Genomic DNA, 22477 nt, shown 5'->3' with positions numbered 1-22477 from the left:
ATCAAGTTTTGTGTCAAAGCAGTATTACAGTGAATTTGTGAAAAATTTTACTTTATTATTTGTACACTGTATTTATATTTTTATTTGATATTACACTATAGGTAGATTTGATTCCTTTTCCTGTCTAACAGAAGGTTGGGATAAAAAATATCCGGGTGTGTTCTACGTTTTGGGTGAGTTCTATGCTTTGGGTGTATTGTACGGTCTGGGTGTGTTCTATGCTTTAAGTTTTTACCGTGCAGCGCCGGGTACGTCAGCTAGTTCCTTATATTTTTTACTTCACGACGGCTGATTTGCCACTTTGTGGCAATTTCAAATAACTACTGACTTACAATGTTTTGTTTATGATTGAGCTGGCGTTATGCCAGGATGATCTCTTGCTCATAGAGCAGTACGAAAAAACTTACATCTGGATTTACAACCTGTTTGTTTTGTTTCTCTGTGTGAAATGACAAGTACTTGGACGTAGGCGATGACTAGTCGAGGGAATAAAAGGACGACCCCCTATGAAGATCGAAGCTATAGATCCAACGTACATTTATGGAATACAGGGTAGAATTGTGAATGTATAGAATTAATTTTCTAATTATTATAATACAATATATATAAAATTTACAAAAATTGTGACGATAATTTTATAAAATTCTGAAAAATTCTGCAAAAAAGTTTATATATGTATGTTTGAGTGAACTCACAAAATGTTAATGTAAGATAAAGTTTCTAAAATAAGTGTACCTATGACAGTGTATAAAATACAAATATCTAATTATGCACAAAAAATGTGTAAGTGTAAATGTGACATCATATCTACACAAATTGTATGTTCGTATACAATATATTCGAAATCATAGATTCAGATATCAAACACCAGTTACCCATAGTTCGTGGTTCGTGTCGAACGAGGCCCCAGGGACACACGAGAAGTTGCTTGTGCATCCCTGGGGGGAGTTCTCGTGTCTTTGACGGGCCCTGTGTGTCTTGCGTTCGGTCTGAGGTGCACTTATCTTATAATCTTTGCCATACATAATCATTTTGTAAGTTTCCCTCAGACATGCACATATAAAACTTGCCTAAATATTGCTGATTGACAGTATACTGTCTCACCAACATCCCTGTCTTTCAATCAATACTTTCGTGTATGATTGAAATAGACGTGAGTATGTTATACCGAACATTTTAAGGGACCGCGGGCAAATTCGTACTTCAACAAATTGTTGAAGTTTAACGTTAATGAAGATTAATATTTTGTAGAGTGATATTGCTTATAAGCTGTTCATTGATAGGTACATTCATGTCACCATACACTGTATTGCAAGAAAGGAATTAAGGGTCGTAGTCTGTTAATGTGTATCGTTATCTGCAAAGATAATAACTCAAGTAAGTGTTCTTGACATTCGCAATGCCTCGACATTTTCCAGAGCTGGGTGAGTGACCCGAAGGCGAGGCAGAGGTCAGATACAGCTGGGAGATGATGCCCCCAAGTGAAGCAGTAAGGTGCCTCTCTCTCTCTCTCTCTCTCCAGCAGGTAAGAGCCATTTCTCAGAAAAGTCTTCTTAATTCCTTCTTCCTTCTTGAAATCTTCAGCTGAAAACCATTCTGGACAGAGTCAACAGACTACAAACCCAAGAGGGAGCCAACACATGAGCACAGAAGGAGTTCTCTGTAAGGAAAATATGCAGAAAATTAGCTCCTCCTGATACCAAATCCTACCAAATAAGATAAGATGACTGCGTAGAAAATGTATTGCAATGTCGATTTAGACACTAACCGATTGATTTCTAACATCTGTCAATAATTCAGTTCCGGCCGCTTTCTCAAGCAATAGTCCCTTTATTTTGTGTTGCCAATCTGAAGCTCTCATTTTTACTTGTGATTTCGAATGGTCACATTATATCCGCAATAAACACCGTAGAGTAAAAATAAAAATAATACAACACACACACATATATATATATATATATATGTATATATATATATATATATATATATATATATATATATATATATATATATATATATATATATATATATATATATATATATATATATATATATATATATATATATATATATATATATATATATATATATATATATATATATATGTGTACATATATGTATATACAGAGAGAGAGAGAGAGAGAGAGAGAGAGAGAGAGAGAGAGAGAGAGAGAGAGAGAGCTACAATGCTGGGAATGGGGTGAACAAAATAATGTATTGTACTTCAGTTATTTCGTATTTTCCAGACGACATTTCATCGTTTTAGCTTAAGGCTCCAGGATTTACAGTGGATCCCCAGTCATTGACCATTATTTGAAAATAGAAGACAACAGTTCTTGAGTCAGAAGAAAAAACTTTAGATCCTGTGTCAAAAGTCTTTTAAAACGTCGCTTTATATTTAATTACCTTATATAATTAAAAGTATTGCCTATATTCAGTAACTGACTACCGATTACAAATGTAACTAAGTTTAACTAATATATAATAAAGTACAAAGACAATTGTTCATTTTATAAGTCTCTGAACTTTTGATCAGTTACTAAACATGCCGATCTTTCACTGATTAGTAAAGTGATATAAAGAATTCCTCGAAAATGCAGCCAGTAAGGAAGAATGGTAATAATCTCTAACAACTGGAAGAATATATTTCGTTAAACGCATTTATGCTATGCTTTAAAAATACTTGAAAACAAATGGGAAAATGTAAATTGATATAGTTTCCACTATTATTCTTTAATCAGAGGCTTTCAAAATTAACGTGGAATTTGAAAATTCTTGAATTTTTTCACAAGAGCCTAAATTTCTAGAGTACCAACCAAGACAATTCTGAAACGATTCTCGCCTACAGAAGACTGCATTCTTTTAATGGAACACTATATTAGTTTTCTTTCATAAATATCTTTTTAATTATCAGGATAAGGTGTAAATCTACAATGCATTGACTATTTTGTGTCCTTGGCACGTCTTTAACGAAAATATTCAGTTGGCAAAATACGTTAAAGGAATTTTTTATGGTTACATTCCTTGGACATGCTGCAGTCAGAAAACCTATCAGGTTTTTAGATGTCTATGTCAGTCTACCTTCTTATGTGCTATTTAACAATATAAAATGCTAAAAAATTTAGTTGGTCTCTTATACTGTTAATTAACCTTATAATCGTTGTATACTTCTCAATGAAAACACGAAATTCTTACATATTTTTTTTGTACTGTTTACATTCCTTGGACGTGGTGCAGTCAGCATTGCCAACTTGCCAGATTTTAAAAGAAGAAAATCCACGTTAACGTACCACTTTATTTATAACTCAACACTCTAGAGATAATAAATAACTGAATTTTGTCTCTTATACTTTAAGTGCCAACAGAATCGTTTTATACTTCTCAATTGTAAAGCCTTAATGCCTACATTTCTGTTGGCAGTCATGGATCTACGTGGCGCTAAGTCGGAAGAAGGGAGTTTTCGTGTGGGTGACACTGATCGTCACTTAGGATTCTAAAATCCTTATTGACATCATATTACATTCAAATTCTTACATGAAATTAAACATTATACCAATCAAAAGCTAATATAGTTATTACAATGGATCTGAGTCATTAGTTTTCGAGAAATAAACAAATATAGCAAACATCTGAGAGCCTTACTCCACCACGTATGAAAATGCTCTCGTCCATCCTCCAATAGAGAAAGGGCTAGGTAGTGGCCACGTGGCCTCCCTATCAATACGTTAATCTAATGATGAAATTGAATTGTAATTTTAATTTTTACGTATTTTAATACAGTTTTATGAGCTGGGGGTAATAAGTGTTATCTGTAATGTAATTGTCCATACAACAATAAATTATTGAATATGTGGTTGACGCGATACACCTGAATTTAATTGTTAAATTGATCAGACATTTTATAATATGCAATGATTTTGTTGGTAATTGCTTCCCCCTATTATTAGCTTGGTATGCCATGTATTTGCTCGTTCTTCTACAATTATCATGAAATTAGTTAATTATTGCAAACCTATTTAGACATCACATTTGCTTCCTACAGTGATTTTGCAAACGTAAAACAAATGATACTTATTCAGAATTTCTAGTTAATCAGTAGACCTTGGCGTCTGAATGAACCCCCAAGATGAGTTCTTGGTCAATAAATTGACCTTCAACAATGTTGTCATCTGAACTCAGTTGAGAAATAGATCCTGTAATTGAAGAAAATTTTTGAGAAAGCATCCATCGTCTGCACATTTATGACTACCAGAGAGAAAGAGAGAGAGAGAGAGAGAGAGAGAGAGAGAGGTTATGGCTGGTACTTGTCAGAAGGATGTTTTGAGGAAATCGACAAAAGATCAATCTTTTAGATAGTGGTTGAGTAAAATTCCGAATGTAAACAATGAAGGTCACTGCTAGGGGAGCGTTCCTGAAGGAAGTCTGAGTCCTTAACAGCAAGGGTGGATACGCTTTGGTTAATCAGTGAAGTGATGCTGAAGGTCAATATTATTCAACTATCGTGCGGAAACACTTTTGAAAACATGTTTCTTGATATCTCAGAATCCCAGAGAATTTCTCCCGATTAGTGAGACACTTTCTGGCCACCCAAAACCTCAGATGAGTGGTCCATGTTAAACTGTCACCTTCATACGACCCCATAATTCCAGGGGAGTTTTTAAGCTCTTTACTCGCCCTATTGCTTCCATAAAGTGCTGAAGGAGTGCTCCCAAAACCCAAAGGAGTGTCATTGGTTAAGCAGTTTCCCAGAGAGGTCCTCTTGGTCAAAAGTAGCTCTCGTCCCTCCCCAAATCTCCTGAGGAGACCTTCTGGTCTAGCATTAGTCCTCTTGCTCCACCAGATCCCAGTGGATCTCTCTTTGCAGGTAGGTCATTCATGAGCCAACGTTCCTGACGCTTTCATTTCAAAGCTTTCCCATCTTAAAACGTTCTCATTTCTAGACCTCTCCATCTCTCCTCTTATGAACCAGTTCACATAATGGGGTTTTGTTTTTTCAATAGCTTTACTTTTATTATTAAAAAAATTAAAATTGCTTAAAAAGGAAAATTAGGGCATGTCATATGGGGTAATGGTGAATATTGATTAGGAGTGAAATAAAAAGCCTTAAAATTTTGTTTAAAAAATTCCCAGGAGTTGGAATTTCATGATGGCCGCTATCCTGTCAAGGATATTATCAGCAGTTAGAATCCTTCAATCGAAAGGATGTTGATTAGCTTCAGATGGCCATAAATGTGTTTTGTGGATGTTGAAAAGGCGTGTGACAGGGTACCAAGAGTTTATTGGTGTTTGAGAAAGAGAGGAGTACCAGAGAAGTTGTTAAGGTTAGTGAAGATGATGTATGAGGGGCCAAGAAACCACTGTACAGACAAAATATGGGGAGACAGGCATTCCCTGTGGAGGTGGGCCTCCATCAGGGATCAGCTCTGAGTTCATTCTTGTTCCTCGTCGTTATAGACGCTTTGATATCAGAATTAAGGAACAACGAAGAACTGTTGAACTGATGTTTGCTGATGATTTAGTCATTACAGCAGACGCAGAAGAACTACAAGAGAGTTTTTATTTAGCGTGGAAGGAGGCCTAGAATAAAAAGGATTGAAAGTGAACATTGGAAAGACAGAGCTAAGGAGAGAAGAAACAAGGACAGTTGTTTTAAAGCAAAAAAAATGCCATTAAGGCTTAAAATGAAGATTTATAAGACAGTTATCAGGCCAGACTATTATATTGGGCAGAAACCTGGGCACTTAAGAGGAAAGAGGAGGAACTGTTTTAGAAAGAACCAAGATGAGGATGTGAGATGGATTGCTGGAATATCACTACTGGAAAGGAGGGAGAGAAACCAAGATATAAGAGGAATGTTTGGGACTGTTGTAATGTCAACTGAGATGAGGATGGTGAGATGGATTTGAATATCACCACTGGAAAGGAGGGAGACTTGATTAAGAAGAACTGAGTTGGTATATGTAATGTAAAGGAGAAGGCCCGGGAAGGTTTGAGATAATGTAATAAGAAGAGAGGAGGTGGAACCAATCAAGAGAGCTAAGAACATGCCAGTGATGGGGAGAAGGAGTGGGGGCATCAGCGGATGAGATGGATGGATGTGGTGAGGAGGATATGGATGAGGTGGGACTGGGGGAAGAAGATGCAAGGAACAGAAATAGAAAGAGAAAGTTGACTCTAGCGGCCGACCCTGCTATACACTGGGACTAACAAGGTCGAAAGTTAGAAGAAGAAGAAGGAGATAGTCATACTAAAAACAGGTTAAGTCAGTATATACAACACATTAAGAGTTCTAAATATCTATATAATAAACACAGATGTAAAACGTTTTTTGTAGTATGTATCAAATGTTACATAGTCTCGCTGCATGTACGGCAAAGATGGACATAAAGTAATTATTCCCAGGTTGTTGATAATCTAAGAAAAGTCGAAATGTGTTTCAGAGAGAATAGAGAGATGCTGTGTATTAACTGAATATTTCTCAGAACCTGAATCCTCTCTCTGCTACTGTTATACAACGTGCTGTAATAAGAAAAGTCACATTTTTGTTTTCCACAGATTTCGATGCTAAGAGACAATAAGAAAAACGTTTTTCTGCGACTTGGTCTTTTCTTCTTGTAATAAAAATATATTTTACTTCATACGTTATCATAATCATTTATCTTATTAAGGTACAGTTTTCAACGAGGCTTAAAGATGATCGGTTGATTTAAATACCAACATTAAATTCACTATATCTGCTTATTAATACTGAGATCATTATTCTCATGTGTTGAAATCTCCCGATCGTGAAGTGTGTATAAGCTGTTTCCTTGCAATTGAAAGTTATGAAGCAGTGAGTCGGAGAAGCTGATAAAACTTAAAAAGAGAATCCTCATTTAAAATCAGCATTTATCTTGTGCTTCGATTTAAAGTACATATAAGGGCCAAGAATAAATGTCAGTGCTACGTAATTTTTTTTTTTGGTGTATATATCTATACATGTATGTATGTATGTATGTATGTATATGTATGTATCTGTATGTATCTGTATGTGTATATATATATATATATATATATATATATATATATATATATATATATATATATATATATATATATATATATATTGTGCATATTCAAAGTACATATATACATATAATGTTAAAAAGAAAAAAAAATAATGTGATGAAATAAAAGGAAAATTGAACAGCAAAAGTAACATCAGTGGATTCCTTAGAAATACTAACCTTAATTATTTCCTGCAAGCCCATCAGTTGATTTGTATATGTCGGCATTCATTTTGTTAATCATCTTGTTTGTCACCTCAGTATCATAACAAGAACTGTTCATCATAAGACGCCTTGTATGAAGTAATCCAGAAATAGTTTCAGTCGATAGTCGATTCCTAGTCTTTGTTTTCATTCTGTTAATGGAGGAGAACACCCTCTCAGCTGTAGCACTCGAATGCGGAAGACTGAGTAGAGAGATCATGAAATAAGAAGCAAGGTTTGGAAAGAATGGTGCTCCATCACCAGTCGTAGAATGTTTTACTTTCACCCAAAATTTGACTGGTGTTATACTTGGGTCATCCAACACAATATCTGAGTGAGTGTTCCGAAGCATACGTCATTCAGTATCAATACTTTGGATATTTTCCTTGTTAACAAGATGAGGGAAATTGGTTATTAGAGGACCTAATGAAGAAATGCGTTTTTCTCTGACAACAAGGGGGTCCAATGCTTCTAAATGTTTAAATACAGCCTTATTAAATGGGAACCGTTTTGAGATTTGCAATGCTGCTTCAATGAAAAAGTCCAAACATCTCAGTTTAAACTGATTAATAGCTTCCTTTGGAGTTGATTCAGTTTGAGAAAGGGTCATTTCAACTGAAATTCCAAAATACATATCATCAAATTCTTTTTGAAATTACCTGATCATGAGGTCGAATGTCTTGCAGTGGAGTTTTTTCAATATAATCATCTTTCAAATAACATTCTAAAATTGCTCTGTATGACCTTGAGACCGACTTATGGAGGGTGTGTATTTGAGAAGTCTCAGATTGCATTTGTTTGTTAAGAGTATTAAATATGGGCAGAACAAAATCGAGAAACTCTAGATAAAGTTTTGTTGTGGGATCCTTTAATTTTCATAAGTATGTTCTCACAGGGCTAATAGTCTCTCAATACTGCATCTGTAAAGTACAGTGTTAATGCATTATATTGTTCAAGAAGTCTGGATACGACTGAATGAAGGAAAGCCATCTAGTTTGACAAGGATGGAGTAACTTGTGGGTTTTACATTTACAAATTCTTGAAATTCTTCAAGAACACCTAATCTCTTTGGACTACATGAAAATAAGAATGCACGTCACGAGCTAAATCCTCAATGTCTCTTGGTAATTTCAAACATGCGTATGATGCACAGAGCGCGAATGAGTGGCATATACATTTCATTATAAACAAATGAGGAACTTCCTCTTTTAGTAGTGATGACAGAGAATGATGAGCGCCAAGCATTGTATTGGCACCATCTGCGCCAAATCCAATTAAGTTATCTTTATAGGGAATTTCATATTTATTCAGAAAATTTATCAAGCTTGTGTGCAGTGCAGTAGCAGAGCCATCCTTCACTGGAATAAGGGCCAAAAAACAATCTTTAATCTCGCTATCGAGTAACGTTCTTGCCACAACACACATGTGTTTGACACATCCTTTGTCAGTTGATTCATCAACTATTAAAGAAAATTTGTTCAATTTTAAAGTTTCAATTAATTGTGAAAAGCTTTCCTCGCCAGTGACTTTGTTCATAATTGCTGTTACTTTTGTTCTGCCACATTTAATATGCTTTGCAATCTCCGAATCTGGACATACAGCCTGCATTAATTTAGGCATATGGTCCACAACAGATAGGGGCAAATCATGTTCAGCAATAAGAGTTGCTAAGCGAATTTCACTTGCTTTCACTGACTCATTCTGTTTCTGCTTTTGCTTGTTGATGCCATGTCAAGCAGTGATGGCTGCTTTCGTAAGAAATAGAATTCTCGGTGTTTCTTAGAAACTGCATGCTTTCTTAAGTCAGATCTGCCAGCTTTAATGTTAGATGAACATTGCAACTTGTACAAAATGCAAAAGATGAACCTCTGCTACTTTCCTGAAGCCACTTTTTAAATTCTTCTTCACTTTCCCTACATTTTGAATACTTTTGATTATATTTCCGCTTGGCTTTTTTTGCCTGAACACTAGTAGGTGTTTCATAACCACTGCCATCATCAGATGATCTATCCATTTCAATTTGTTTCAGTACAACGAATTATTGTAACAGTAATGTCTCACTATGGTGAATACGCAACACAGACTGCTGAGACCAGGGTTCCCAGGTGATACCACAGCTAACCTGAAAAATTCTATAAGAAGACCGGCCAATTGCCAAATCAGGGAAAACGCCAAATCTGAGAACTCAGATCACGCCGTATGTATGAAAAATGGGTGTACAAAATTTAAACAATCATCCTATGTGCATTTATGCAGAGACCGCACTACTTTTCAGTGACATTACGGATAATTCTGGATATTTCTCCAATAAATTCTGGTCACAAGCAAAATTCTGGAGATTTTAAGCTATACTGTAAAAATTCTGTAATTTGAATCTGCTAAAAATTCTGGAGAAATCCAGACTTTTCTGGGAATCTGGCAACGCTGCATATTAGGCTCAGTCAAATATCTTCATAAAACGCTGCTTTGACGTAAGTGCGTCCTTAAGTGGGACATTCCTTTAGGTTTTAAACCTCGTAAATATTGGTATGTTATGGCTACTGTATTTAGTATTGAAACATTCTCATTTATGCATTCGTTCGGTTTTTTAAAGTGCATATCTCAATGAGCTAGAATACATCATTCTCTGCTTCTAGTAAATATTCGGTTAACGAAAACGTTAAAAGAACCAAGTTATTTTCCCTCCTTGGAGACGGTGCAGCTGAAATTGCCAACCTACTCGAATCCAAAAGAAGGAATTCCCCGCCAATGTACCAGTTTATATGTAATTTAACACGCTAAAATAATAAATGATGGAAGTTTGTCTCTCATGCTCTTAAGGTCTCCTGATACTCGCTGCATATTTCGCCATGGCAAAACGAAATCTTTACTTTTTGTTGGTATTTTTGATACTCCTAGGACATGCTGTAGTTAGAATTGCCAACTTGTCAGGTTTTAGACGAAGAAATACCACGTAAATGTACCACTTCGTGTGTTATTTAACAAGCTAAAAATAATAAAAAATGAACTTTAGTCTGCTATATTTTATGTGCCAACTGAATCGTTTTATATTTCTCAGTGACATCACATGAATGCCCACTTCTTTTTGTTGGCAGTCCTGGATCTACGTGGCGCTATGTTGGTCGAAGGAATTCTTAGTGTGGGTGAAACTGATCTTCACTTGAGATTATAAACTTCTTATTGACATTATATTAACTTAAAATATTGACTTGTAATTGAATCTAATTCTAATTAAAAACTACTCTAGCTATTCCAATGAATCTGAGTTTCTAGCTTACGAAAAGTAAACAATTACAACAAATATCTGAGACCCTTCACCCCAACGTATTAAAAATGCTTACGTCCTACCAATAGATAACGTCAGCTCTTCTACTTTTAGCAAAAATACTTGAAATTCCGTCTCTAAAGAAAGGACTAGGTAGTGGCCACGTGGTCGCCCTGTCGATACGTTAATCTAATGATAAAATTGAATTATAATTTTAATTTTTACTTATTTTCATACCGTTTTATGAGCTAGAGATGATAAATGTTATCTGTAATTAATCTGTCCACCCCAAAAAAAAAAAATCTGAATACGTGATTGATATGATATACCTGAATTTAATTGTTAAATTTATCAACCATTTTATAATATACAACGGTTATGATTCTGTTTATAATTGGTTACTGCTATAATTAGTGTTGTAGTATAATCTAGTATGCCATGCAATTGCTCAGTCTTCTGCAATTATCATGACATTCGTCAATTGTTGCACACTTATTCAGGCATTGCATGTGCTTCTTACAATTTTTGCAAACGCAATGAAAATGATACTGATTCTGAATTTCATGTAAGTATAGTGAACAGATAGCAATTTTTTTTGTGTTTTCAGAAAATATTGATATAATCCATGTTAAACAACAAATCTGAGCATTTATACTAAATACCGTTCAAAGTATTATCTGACCGCCTGAACACAAGATAATATTTGTAATTTCGTGTTTTCCAGTTATGAAAATAACGTTGGTATGTGAACTCAGCTGATTGAACAGCTGAAAATATTTGTAATTGCGTTCATAAAAAGCAAAACTTCTTTATGAAAATAATTTATTTATCGTGCAGAATTTAAAGAGAGAGAGAGAGAGAGAGAGAGAGAGAGAGAGAGAGAGAGAGAGAGAGAGACAGGTTGGGGTTGGCATTTGGGATACATATTTAAGGCCGAAAGTTTTATGCTTATATTGTTAATGGAATAAAACGTATAAAAGATCATCCTGTATTCTTAGGATTTCATGAACTTGCTTTCATGGAATTACTGAAAACACAACTCTGAAATGTTAGAAACTAATTCTTCATATCCCCTTTCAGTACTCTACTTCATTTTAGCCTCATTCCGACCAAGGTATGGAAGAATATTCGCAACACTCATCCCAGGGTATTCAGAGTCTCTCTGGAGTGCCTGAGCTTAGCATGGGAATGTGATTTTGGAGGAAAATAAAAGTTTTCCAGGTGTCCATTATGTGAAAGATGCAGAACCTCTCTTAGTTTTGATGAAAGCCTCAGCATCAATATATTACCAAGACTGCCGTGGAAGCTGTTATGCATAAAACAATATGAAATCTGTCTACTGAACTTTGCAAATGTTTGAATTTCATTCCTTTTTCCCATCAACTACACAAAAGGCTTTGACTTTGTCAAATATGCCTCATAACAAAATTGATATACTTCCGTACTTCATTAAGGTTCATGTTTTATCACACAATAATAGACTTGTTAACTATTCTTACCGTACAATATTATTAATCCTATACGTCTAGATGCGGTGGGAATTTGGGCTGAAACTTGTCTGTGTCTCTGACATCGTTTGTATATTCTCCTGTACTTAGAAATGACCATATTTAAAGTTTTAAAGATCACTAGAAACCTGCAGAAGAAAGGGACAGGTCACTGCACCCGTGGACAACGTCCCAGAGACTGCATGAAAGTTACGTAACGCTTTAGGAGTCCTTTGCAAGCATGTGGGTCACAACGAGGCCCAAAAGGTAACTGTATTACTCTTTCTCCCATTCACTACAAAATAGCCTCGGGGCTTGGTGGTAACGTCCCAAGCTGCACTTTCTTCTTTTCATTTTTTTTTCTTTTCGTTTCAAAACGTTTCTTAGGACATTGCGCCATTAATATGATGCGAACTTCGAGGATGGAACATTTAATAGTTAGTTATCATTCGATATATACATACATACATATATATATATATATATATATATATATATATATATATATATATATATATATATATATATATATATATATATATATATATATATGAAACAACTAATTATTCAGGATATATATATATATATATATATATATATATATATATATATATATATATATATATATATATATATATATATATATATATATATATATATGTGTGTGTATGTATATGTTAAATTATATATATTTACAGGCAAAAGTTGTCAATAAACCTATAGCAAATATAATTGCCTGATTGCCATCAAGTTATTTCTCACCAAAATACTTCGAGGAAAGGAAAATTGGTTAGTGAGACCGAACCAGTGAAAGTATCGAACAGAGAATCACAAACCGTCACCGAAATAATTATTCTCCTTTATAAAATCATTCTTAATCACAGAAAATGTCCAACATAAAACCTTGTAGTTACGAAACGCATCCTTCGGATGTTCAGACACGATCACAGGAAATATCCTGCAGTTGCCTCTGTCCTTGGAGATGAAGAAGGAGAAGTGGAATTGTATGGAAAGTGTGAGAGCCCAATCTGCTCTTCTTCATCCCTTGAATAGACGGATGGAAGAAGGTGAAACGATGGAACGAGATTGATCCCAGGGAATGACGTGAGGAAAGATATATTTACGGAGCTGGCCTCCTCGGGAAGTGCGGATAATTGGATCAGGGGGAATAACAAGAAGAAATGGCTTGGCTAAATTCGTTCCTGGAGCATCTTGGAGATGCACAGGGGAAAGCAGCACACATATATTATGCATGAATCAGAGAGAAGTCAACATGAGCCATTTGAGATCTGAGGTAAGGAAATCTGCACAATGTTTGGCAGCAATACCATTGCTCGTAAGCTGGATATTCATAAAAAAATAAATAAATGAAATTTTAAGAGCGAATATTAAGAAAGGGTGTTATAAATATGGAAAAAATCACAATTGACAAAAACAAACGGAAAATAAAAAGATGGAATAATAATAATAATAATAATAATAATAATAATAATAATAATAATAATAATAATAATAATAATAATAATAATAATAATAAGTGGAATTGATTTTATATATGGTCTTCTCAGTTCTGATTATTATTTTGTTCTCGTCAAGGCTGATATTTGCTAAAGGTTTGAGAATGAACCGATGACACGGTTGGAAATGCTGGAATTCCGCTACGCCCTTAGAACAACGAGAAGGCTAGGTAACCAATTGGTTCTTAACCACGTAAAAATAAGTCTAATCCTTCGGGCCAGCCCTAGGAGAGCTGTTGATCAGCTCAGTGGTCTGGTTAAACTAAGATATACTTTTTTTTCACACGAAAATACAACAAATCCTGATTTCCAGAAACTCTACGGCGATCAAACGCCATTTCTTTTATGCAATAAAATTACTGAAACCGATTCCTTAAAACAGACTTTTTGTTTAACAAAACCTGTTTTGAAAGACCATATTTTTCTACTGATGCTGCCATTCTTTTAACAAAACTTGCTTGAAAGAGGGTCTATTACCTAGATAATAATAATAATAATAATAATAATAATAATAATAATAATAATAATAATAATAATAATAATAATAATGGATCATTGTCTGTACGTTGGGTAGGTTAGAGTTTAATGAAATCTGAAAATTAAGACCTGGTCTACCACTTCCAAGGTTTAGTGCATGGCCCATTGTTAGTCAAGGAGTAGGTTTTTATCTGACTCCAAATAGACCCTACGATTATTAGAAGCTTTTTAAAGGGAATCGTCGTGGATGCTGAAAAACTAGCTTTTTTTTAAAGAGAATAATGTAATAGTTTATAAAGGATATGCAATAAAATGAAGTAAGAGCCACGGACAGAATAAAGTTAAATGATAATTAAAAAGACAAAAGTAAAGGTTCTCGTAATAAATAATAATAGTAGTTTTCTGACCACTTGTATCCACATGTTCATATCCTTTAAGTTAACTGATGAGTCAGGAATTAAACCCAAGTGCATAAACTTTGGACAAAACCAGCCACTTCTTATACCTATACTCTTAGCGCCCCGCACTTCTGAAATGAACTTTGTGCACCTTCCTATTTACTCTATTTTCTCAACATGACCAAACCTCCCGAAAAGAGATGTTGAATTATCATAACGTCACGTCACCAAACATCAGTCACTCTGCACCCATTCGGCAGTTCCTTTTATTAACCCAAAATCTTTCAATAACATCTCTGTGGCTTATGCATCGCTCCATATATGAAAATGTTCAATATGCAAGCAGACGGAGTAAGTCTTGTTTAAGAATCATTTACATATTTTTTTTATTAGCGTGATGAAATCAGCAACTATTCTTGCACCATTCAAGACAGGGACAAACGTCATCAGCTGCCTTTTGTAAACAAAAAAACTTTTAAAAATGTCCTTTCTGTTTTGCAATCAAATGTAGTAATTGCAAATTTGTGATCTTATTCGTCATGAGTCACCCAAGCCTCCCCAAAGACCTAGATTGAAGATGAAAACAATTTTAATACCAAACCAGTCTATCGTGATATATTCCCAGGTGTCTTCAAATAAGTTTTCAGGTCAGCAGGAACCTCTTGTGCTTTTTGGTGACATTGTGATTTAGCTCTCACCTCATTCTTTAATCTAGTGAGTGAAGGTTCATACTTCAATGCCTTCAGTAGAAGGAAGTATATAAAATTGAGCAATCAAAATTCATTGTATGTGATGAATGTTATAAAAAATTCTTATTAGATTCTTTTTAAAAAAAGATCCATCAATTTAATAGTTTATGATGAGGATTATAAACAAATAAACTTCACTGCAAAAGCTTTGGAATGTTCCAGCAATAAAGTTAAATACAATATCTTGAAAACGATAAAACCTCATCAGCCTCCCCATCACACAACATTTCAAAAAAATAAAAAATTAACCTAGTTTTCACACACACAAAAATCTTGAACTATAAATATATATATATATATATATATATATATATCTATATATATATCTGTATATATATATATAGTACAATATATATATACAATATTATATTGAATATTTATATATATATATATCCGATATATATAAATAATTATGTTGTAATTTCAAGAAGAGCCGCATTGCTGGGACATTATCCAAAGAGTGCAAAAGTTTAAATTTGTTTTTAACAGCGATTAGCAAAGAAGCCTGTGATGGATTCAAAAAAATAATACAGGCATCTAATTTATTCTGAAAAATCGCGAGCGTAATTACCAAAAGTTGTATAGCCGTAGCATATTAAACTCGAATAACAGCTGCGAAGACGATGTAAGGACGAAAGGAGCCTCAATATACGGATATTTGAGGAAACATGAAACCTAAATCAGGCAAATGGAAAATCATTTAGGCATTTTGAAGAATGATCCTTATAATATAATAAAAAGTGCCGTTTTTATATCCCAAACTAATAGGAAGCACACATGATATCCTAAAACAGGTTTTACATTTCAACTGTACTGTTTGTAAAATAAGAATAGCTGTAATCACCGGTATATTTCCATCTCTCACTATTAAATGAAGTTTAACATTTACAGCAAATTATGAACGTTCCCTTAATGATCACCTTGCCTTGCCTAACTATAATTATTATTTTTCAAAAATAATACCATTAACAATCTTCCTTTAATTGGTGTTGGTTCATCTGAGCATTGCCTCATCAGAAGAGAGAGAGAGAGATCTGTTTAAAAAATACGTTGATATGTATTAGTGATAAATCAGCAGATTTTGACACTTCCTATCAGTAAAACTCATGATATTGTTCTTGTTAATTACTTGCTTCATGTGAAATATCCGCTTTTATCCTAACAGACTGGTTATAAGTAATATTAATCATACTGTATATTTCTATAAAGACTAATTTTATGTGGATGAGCGTGATTTTGTCATTTTTGTACGGTGTTTTTTCTTCTTCAAAACAATTTTCTTTCTGTTTATTTTCTCGGAATTTTAGTGGAATCTTCAAGGAATTTAACTTTTAATACAGTGACAGATTCTTTAGCTAGTAAATTGGTGATCAAAGAAACTAATTTCTTTTAAAGAAGTCTTACACTTGATCCTCTGCCACATTTGCTCTTTATTTATATACCTCATCATACAGTTTCTACTGCCCCTCCCCCATTCCCCTTCCTGCTTCTCGCGCATCCTAATGCAGAGTTCAGTTTGCATAAACAGATGGGTTGGAAAGTGAAGCTGATGTGGCGCGTCTCTTCCTTTATCGTGAAAGCAGAGACCCTTTGCTCCTCCTCCTTCTCCTCCTCCTCCTCCTCCTCCTCCTCCTCAGCATTGTGATGTCGTCTGCTGGTGAGCATCGAGTCGGGGAAAATTAATCATCAGTTATGATCTCTTCGTCTTCATCTGAGGAAGAACTTATTCTTTGTTTCTAAATCATGAGTTAAAAGTTTCAGTTCATTCAGTTGGAGCAGAAACCACGAGTTTGCAAAGGTGATTTTTCTCTAACACCTCCTATAGGGAGAGAGAGAGAGAGAGAGAGAGAGAGAGAGAGAGAGAGAGGAACATTTAAGCAAAGATTTATTCAAGTTCCCCGCAAAGCCTAATGCAATGAAGAAAGAGAGAGAGAGAGAGAGAGAGAGAGAGAGAGAGAGATTCACAAAATATGCGTAATAGCGACATTTTGCCAATGTAATAGACCAAGAAAATTATGTGTGCACAAGTGTGTACGCGTTTGTGTGCGTGTGTGTGTGTGTGTGTGTGTGTGTGAGAGAGAGAGAGAGAGAGAGAGAGAGAGAGAGAGAGAGAGAGAGAGAGAGAGTAATAACTGTCCTTTCCACATCCCAACTGATGAGTCTCTTTCTCTGTCAGGACACGAGCAATGGTTCGCGAGAAAACCGTTATGGAATTTCAATCTCCTCCGGAGAAAGAGGCTGAGCCAGTTGCCTGTTCGGTGCAGAAGCCAACGAGGAAGAGAACTGAAGATTAATAATAATAATAATAATAATAATAATAATAATAATAATAATAATAATAATAATAATAATAATAAAAGCTGATAAGGTTCAGCAGGCAATGGGTCACAATGAGAGCCGAGAGCCATCATAGTAAGTAGGTATGATAAAGCAGATAATTTCAGCTTTGTTTTCTGAACCTCTTCCCTATAACAACTTAGTGCTTGAAAAGATATGGACAAAAACTACACATAATCTTTGGGTGATGACATCTGAGCAAGCAAACTGTTTCTTGAATGGAGTCACTCCCTCCTTTTCTTTTTTTAAATATCACGACATTGTTGCATAAAAAATGTTATACAGTGAAAGATATAATATATAAACACGATACACTGCTTTTCGGGGGTACTAAATGGGACGTACTCTATACCTTTGGTCCCTCACGTAAGACTTCTTATGACGCCAGCAGATATTCACCAACAATGTAAAGATGCCATCAACAATATAACCAAAGCTATTAGAACGTAGGATTTTTGTGAGTTTGATCACCATTTATATAGATTAAGTCGTTCTTTCTGACCTTCTTGATGAGGTATTTTACGCCAACGTTAACTCTGAAGCGTGTTAGTTATCCAGAATAGAAAACTTAACGCTGAATACCTGCACATAAAAATAACACGTGCTTACCAGGAAGTATTTTCCCTTTGGTATTTTAATTTTCCGCATGTCAAACAAAAGCTGACCTCCACCAACCATTAGGATGATATAAGGATTTTTATCCCACAATTTTTCACGTTTTCCAATTCTTTTGTTTTCACATAACAATGAAAGTGTTAACAAGCAACCCACACGGTTGTATAAATGCGGCCACATATTGCGAAAATTCAATGGAAAAGGGTCAGTCAGTAAGTCTTTCAGAGTAACACATTTCTGTTAAACATTTTGTATGAAAATCTGATTTTGTTCATAAGGTCGGAACAATATCTTTATATTTCTTATAACAGCATCGCTCAAATCTTGTCCAAGTTCCCTCTCTCACTCTCTTTCCCTCGAGGTAACTGACATTTGCAATGACCTTGTCAACGGAAAAAGTCTACTAATCTTCCCATAATCCACTCACAGAATAAGTCTCTAAACAACAAATTGATATATTTACAATATTAGGCATTTCTGTTAACCGGTCAGTCAGGTGGACAAGAATTTTATTTAACCGCTTAATAAAATCGTTTTCGTTGCTTTCTCTGCAAATATGACTTTGGCCATTGTTCTCGACAGCTCGTTGATAGAGAGTGTAACTTTAATCGCCGTTCCTTCATTGTGTAATACCATCTTCGTAGTCATATAAATAAATGATGTCGATTCCCTTCAGTCATTTCGAATTCTGTTTCTTCTCTTTTTCCTGAATTGCGTAACTTTCATTTTAGTTTTCTGTAAAAGAAAACTGTTGTGCCGGCTTTGTCTGTCTGTCCGCACTTTTTCTGTCTGTCCTCAGATCTGAAAAACTACTGAGGCTAGAGGGCTGCAAATTGGTACGTTGATCATCCAGCCTTCAGTCATCAAGCTTACCTAATTGCAGCCTTCTAGCCTCTGTAGTTTTTATTTTGTTTAAGGCCAAAGTTAGTCATAATCGTGCTTTTGGCAACGATATAAGACAGGCCATTGCCGGGCCATGGTTAAAGTTTCATGGGCCGCGGCTCATACAGCATTATACCGAGACCACCGAAAGATAGATCTATCTTCGGTGGCCTTGATTGTGCTGTAGCGGCTGTACAGAAAACTCGATTGCACCGAAGAAACTTCGGCTCATTTTTTACTTGTTTTTTTATGAGATGAAGATGTCACATTTCAAAAAATCGATTCCATTCCTGTTGTTCAATCAGCGTCTGAATATGGTTGTGAGTCATGGTGTCCCCACCATGACAAGTTAACCTGAAAGTGTTTATCCAGTTACTCATTTTACGAGAAATATGATACACGTCTATCTCCCGTTAAGTACAAACTATAATGAAGATGTTTCTCCCTAACATTTCGATCCTCTTGAAGTATTTTCATCTCTAACGCGCCTTCCTCCTTCGACAGAACCATCGGATAAAGCCTGAGCTCCAGTGAAACAGGAGTAGAGATTTTCGTGACATCGATGCGACGAAGAGAACACATATCGGCTGAAGAGAAATCTTGAGGTGGGAAGGAAAGTGGATGTCAGCAGACATCTTGAGATATCAGTCATTTGTAAGGACAAATATGCTTTTGCTATGATGCATTTCTGGAATCTGTCCAAAGGATTCAGTTCTGCGGTCGCTGTTTATTCCATATTCGTGCTCCTATGCTTTTTGTTAATGCTTTTTACGCTTCTTAGAAGATTCTCAATAGCTATACTCATCCAAAATTTGTAAAAAAAAAAAAAAATAATAATATACCCCATATGGTAAGCTGACATGTTGAAAAGAGAAGTATACTGGATTACTTTTACCACTGCTTACCCCATTGGGAACGTGCCTTGGATATTGCCTTCCTTGAAAACTGTTTATCATTTACCACTGAATTAGGCCACAGTACTTTGCTATAAAGAGGATGTATAGTATAGTACAGAAACAGAAATACCTTCAGAACTTTTCCGCCAGTCCTCACAAAACTTATTGTAAATGTGGTCACAGTCTATAATCGTCAAATGATGGAAGAACTAATAATGTATTTTGTGATTAGGCCTAGTAAATCCGCAGATCTCTAGATATGTAACACTACAGCCACACAATCCAAAGATTTCATAGACCGCAAGAGGTTCAGTGGAAGTGGCGACAAAGCCTTGAGCTGAGGAATCAATGTTTTATTACTGTTTCAAGATAAAGTTTAATCTGAAATCAACCATTTACATCGATATCCTAAATGAAGAATATGGATTTTTAATAATTATATCATCATTACTTTTGCCTAGTCTATATTTTCTTTAAAAAAATCAATAAAAAATTCATGCTATTGGCGAGTGAAAGTGTGTTAATCCATTTATTCTTAGACAGAATTCGGGGTCGACATTTAACGTTAAGTGGATGCTAATGGTCCTGAATAATTAATGAGCCTCAACTTTCGACCCCTTTTGCAAATATGAAAGGAAGGCCGGTCATGCGTGAAAGAAAAGTCTCTCTCTCTCTCTCTCTCTCTCTCTCTCTCTCTCTCTCTCTCTCTCTCTCTCTCTCTCTCTTATTTAAGAGAAGTCACTTTCTTGAACTGTTGGTACCACCTGAAAATATTGATTCCTTACCAAAGTTAAAAAGTGTACATTTTTACGCCTTCCACTCATCACATGCGTTGCCAATTCCATACCCAACGTCTGAAGCTTTCTACAGTACATTAAATAACACGAAAGTCATAAGTGATGATGATAATTATAAAAGCTTCTCTGCCTCATTTAGTGTTGTCATTTCATGCTCAGTCGACTTGCAAAATTCCTCATTTCATCATATAAATAAAAAAGAAGTTGCTCCTCTGAGCTGTCATGTTTCTCATTTCAGGCATCAACGTTTGCATCCTTTGTTAATAGAGAGGGGGGTGGGCATATTTAGATCCAATCATGAAAATGTTTTCTCCAAAATGGCCCATCGATTGTAGGTGGAAAAATATATGAATATGTTTTCTTTTTTTTACTAGCTTTCAGAGAGAGAGAGAGAGAGAGAGAGAGAGAGAGAGAGAGAGAGAGAGAGAGAGAGAGAGAATTACAGCTCAAAAAGATTTCGTCCGAAGAATGTGAATTTTTGATTTCGTCTAATATTGTATGGATATTCGAAATTCAACTTCCGTATGCGCAGTCGTGTGTTTGTGACTCGGCACTGGGTGAGCGCATTTATTAGTGCGCATGCAATTGCAAAGAGTTTATGAGTCATATTTATGAATCAATTTCAGCGGCTAGCGAACTGTAAAATATTGCATTCATTCGTCATGTGTGTGAAATGTGCGTGTTGCATCGATGGTTTCATTTCAATATGATTGAATGATTTTAGGTGTGGTCTATGGCAGACCAACGCTTCCATCAGCAGATTGTACTGAATTAGTTATAAGCTTTGTTTTTGTTGATGCTGTAATATATGACTTTTTTTTTACTTAGACTAATGGTGTATTAAGAGGAGAGATATGAAACTACTTTTGTTTGATCTCTTGTCGTTATCTGGCCAGCTGGGAAAGACAGATGGCAAGAATAATCATTTAAAGTCTTGATTTTTCAGGCCCCATAAAAACACTGATGTGAAACTCCCATATTGATATTCCAGTCAAAGGCTGTAATATTTCACCTCTTGACTCTAAATAAAGAAAAGATCGAGCAAATTAAGACTTCAAATCAAGATGTATCCCCACACGAGAGAAGCCTAACGGATCTACTGCGAATTATTTAATGTTTTGTTTCGTTAATTGTTATAGAATCAAGTGAAATGCTATTTAATTATGTACATTCCGATAGAATTATAATAGATGGATATTGATGCTGTAATGTAACATTTGTCGAAATCATGTTTATGGTAAAACTCACTAAATGAAGACCAAAGTTTCCCCGGTATCAGCAGTTGAAGTCGCATGGAAGCAGTTTTGACGATCTGCCCAGACACCGTTCAGTGAGTTTATTTGTATTTTTGCCTTTATATAACTCAATAAAAATGCTCAAAGGAGACTTTCAGAGAACATCAAGCTATGCAATTTTGTTGTTGTTTAAGGAACTGAAGTTGAAATGGTGGATAACGTAAGCCAATTTTCATCTATTTTTTTATATCCAGCAAAATGGCAGGATACCAGCCCAGGCAAAGGTGACTACAGTTTGTTTGTCTTCCATCTAAGTCATCGACAGTGGTGTTCTTCCTTCAGCTGCAACAAGAATGACTTAAGTACGAGACAAACAACGTAAGCAAAGTACAGTTACGATGATTTCCTATGGCGCAATCAGAATGATGAAATATCATCGAGTGACTTAACAAAATGAGGATCGTTTCACACAGTTGTCTACAGATGCTAACGCACCCAGCCACTTGTTTTTAAAATGAATAATAACGAATTTCCTTCATATACGCATCCTCTTGCATATAGAATTCCATGCT

The sequence above is a fragment of the Macrobrachium rosenbergii genome, chromosome 30, assembly GCF_040412425.1.
Source record: "Macrobrachium rosenbergii isolate ZJJX-2024 chromosome 30, ASM4041242v1, whole genome shotgun sequence".
NCBI classification, from domain to species: domain Eukaryota; kingdom Metazoa; phylum Arthropoda; class Malacostraca; order Decapoda; family Palaemonidae; genus Macrobrachium; species Macrobrachium rosenbergii.
This window is presented reverse-complemented; position numbering follows the sequence as displayed.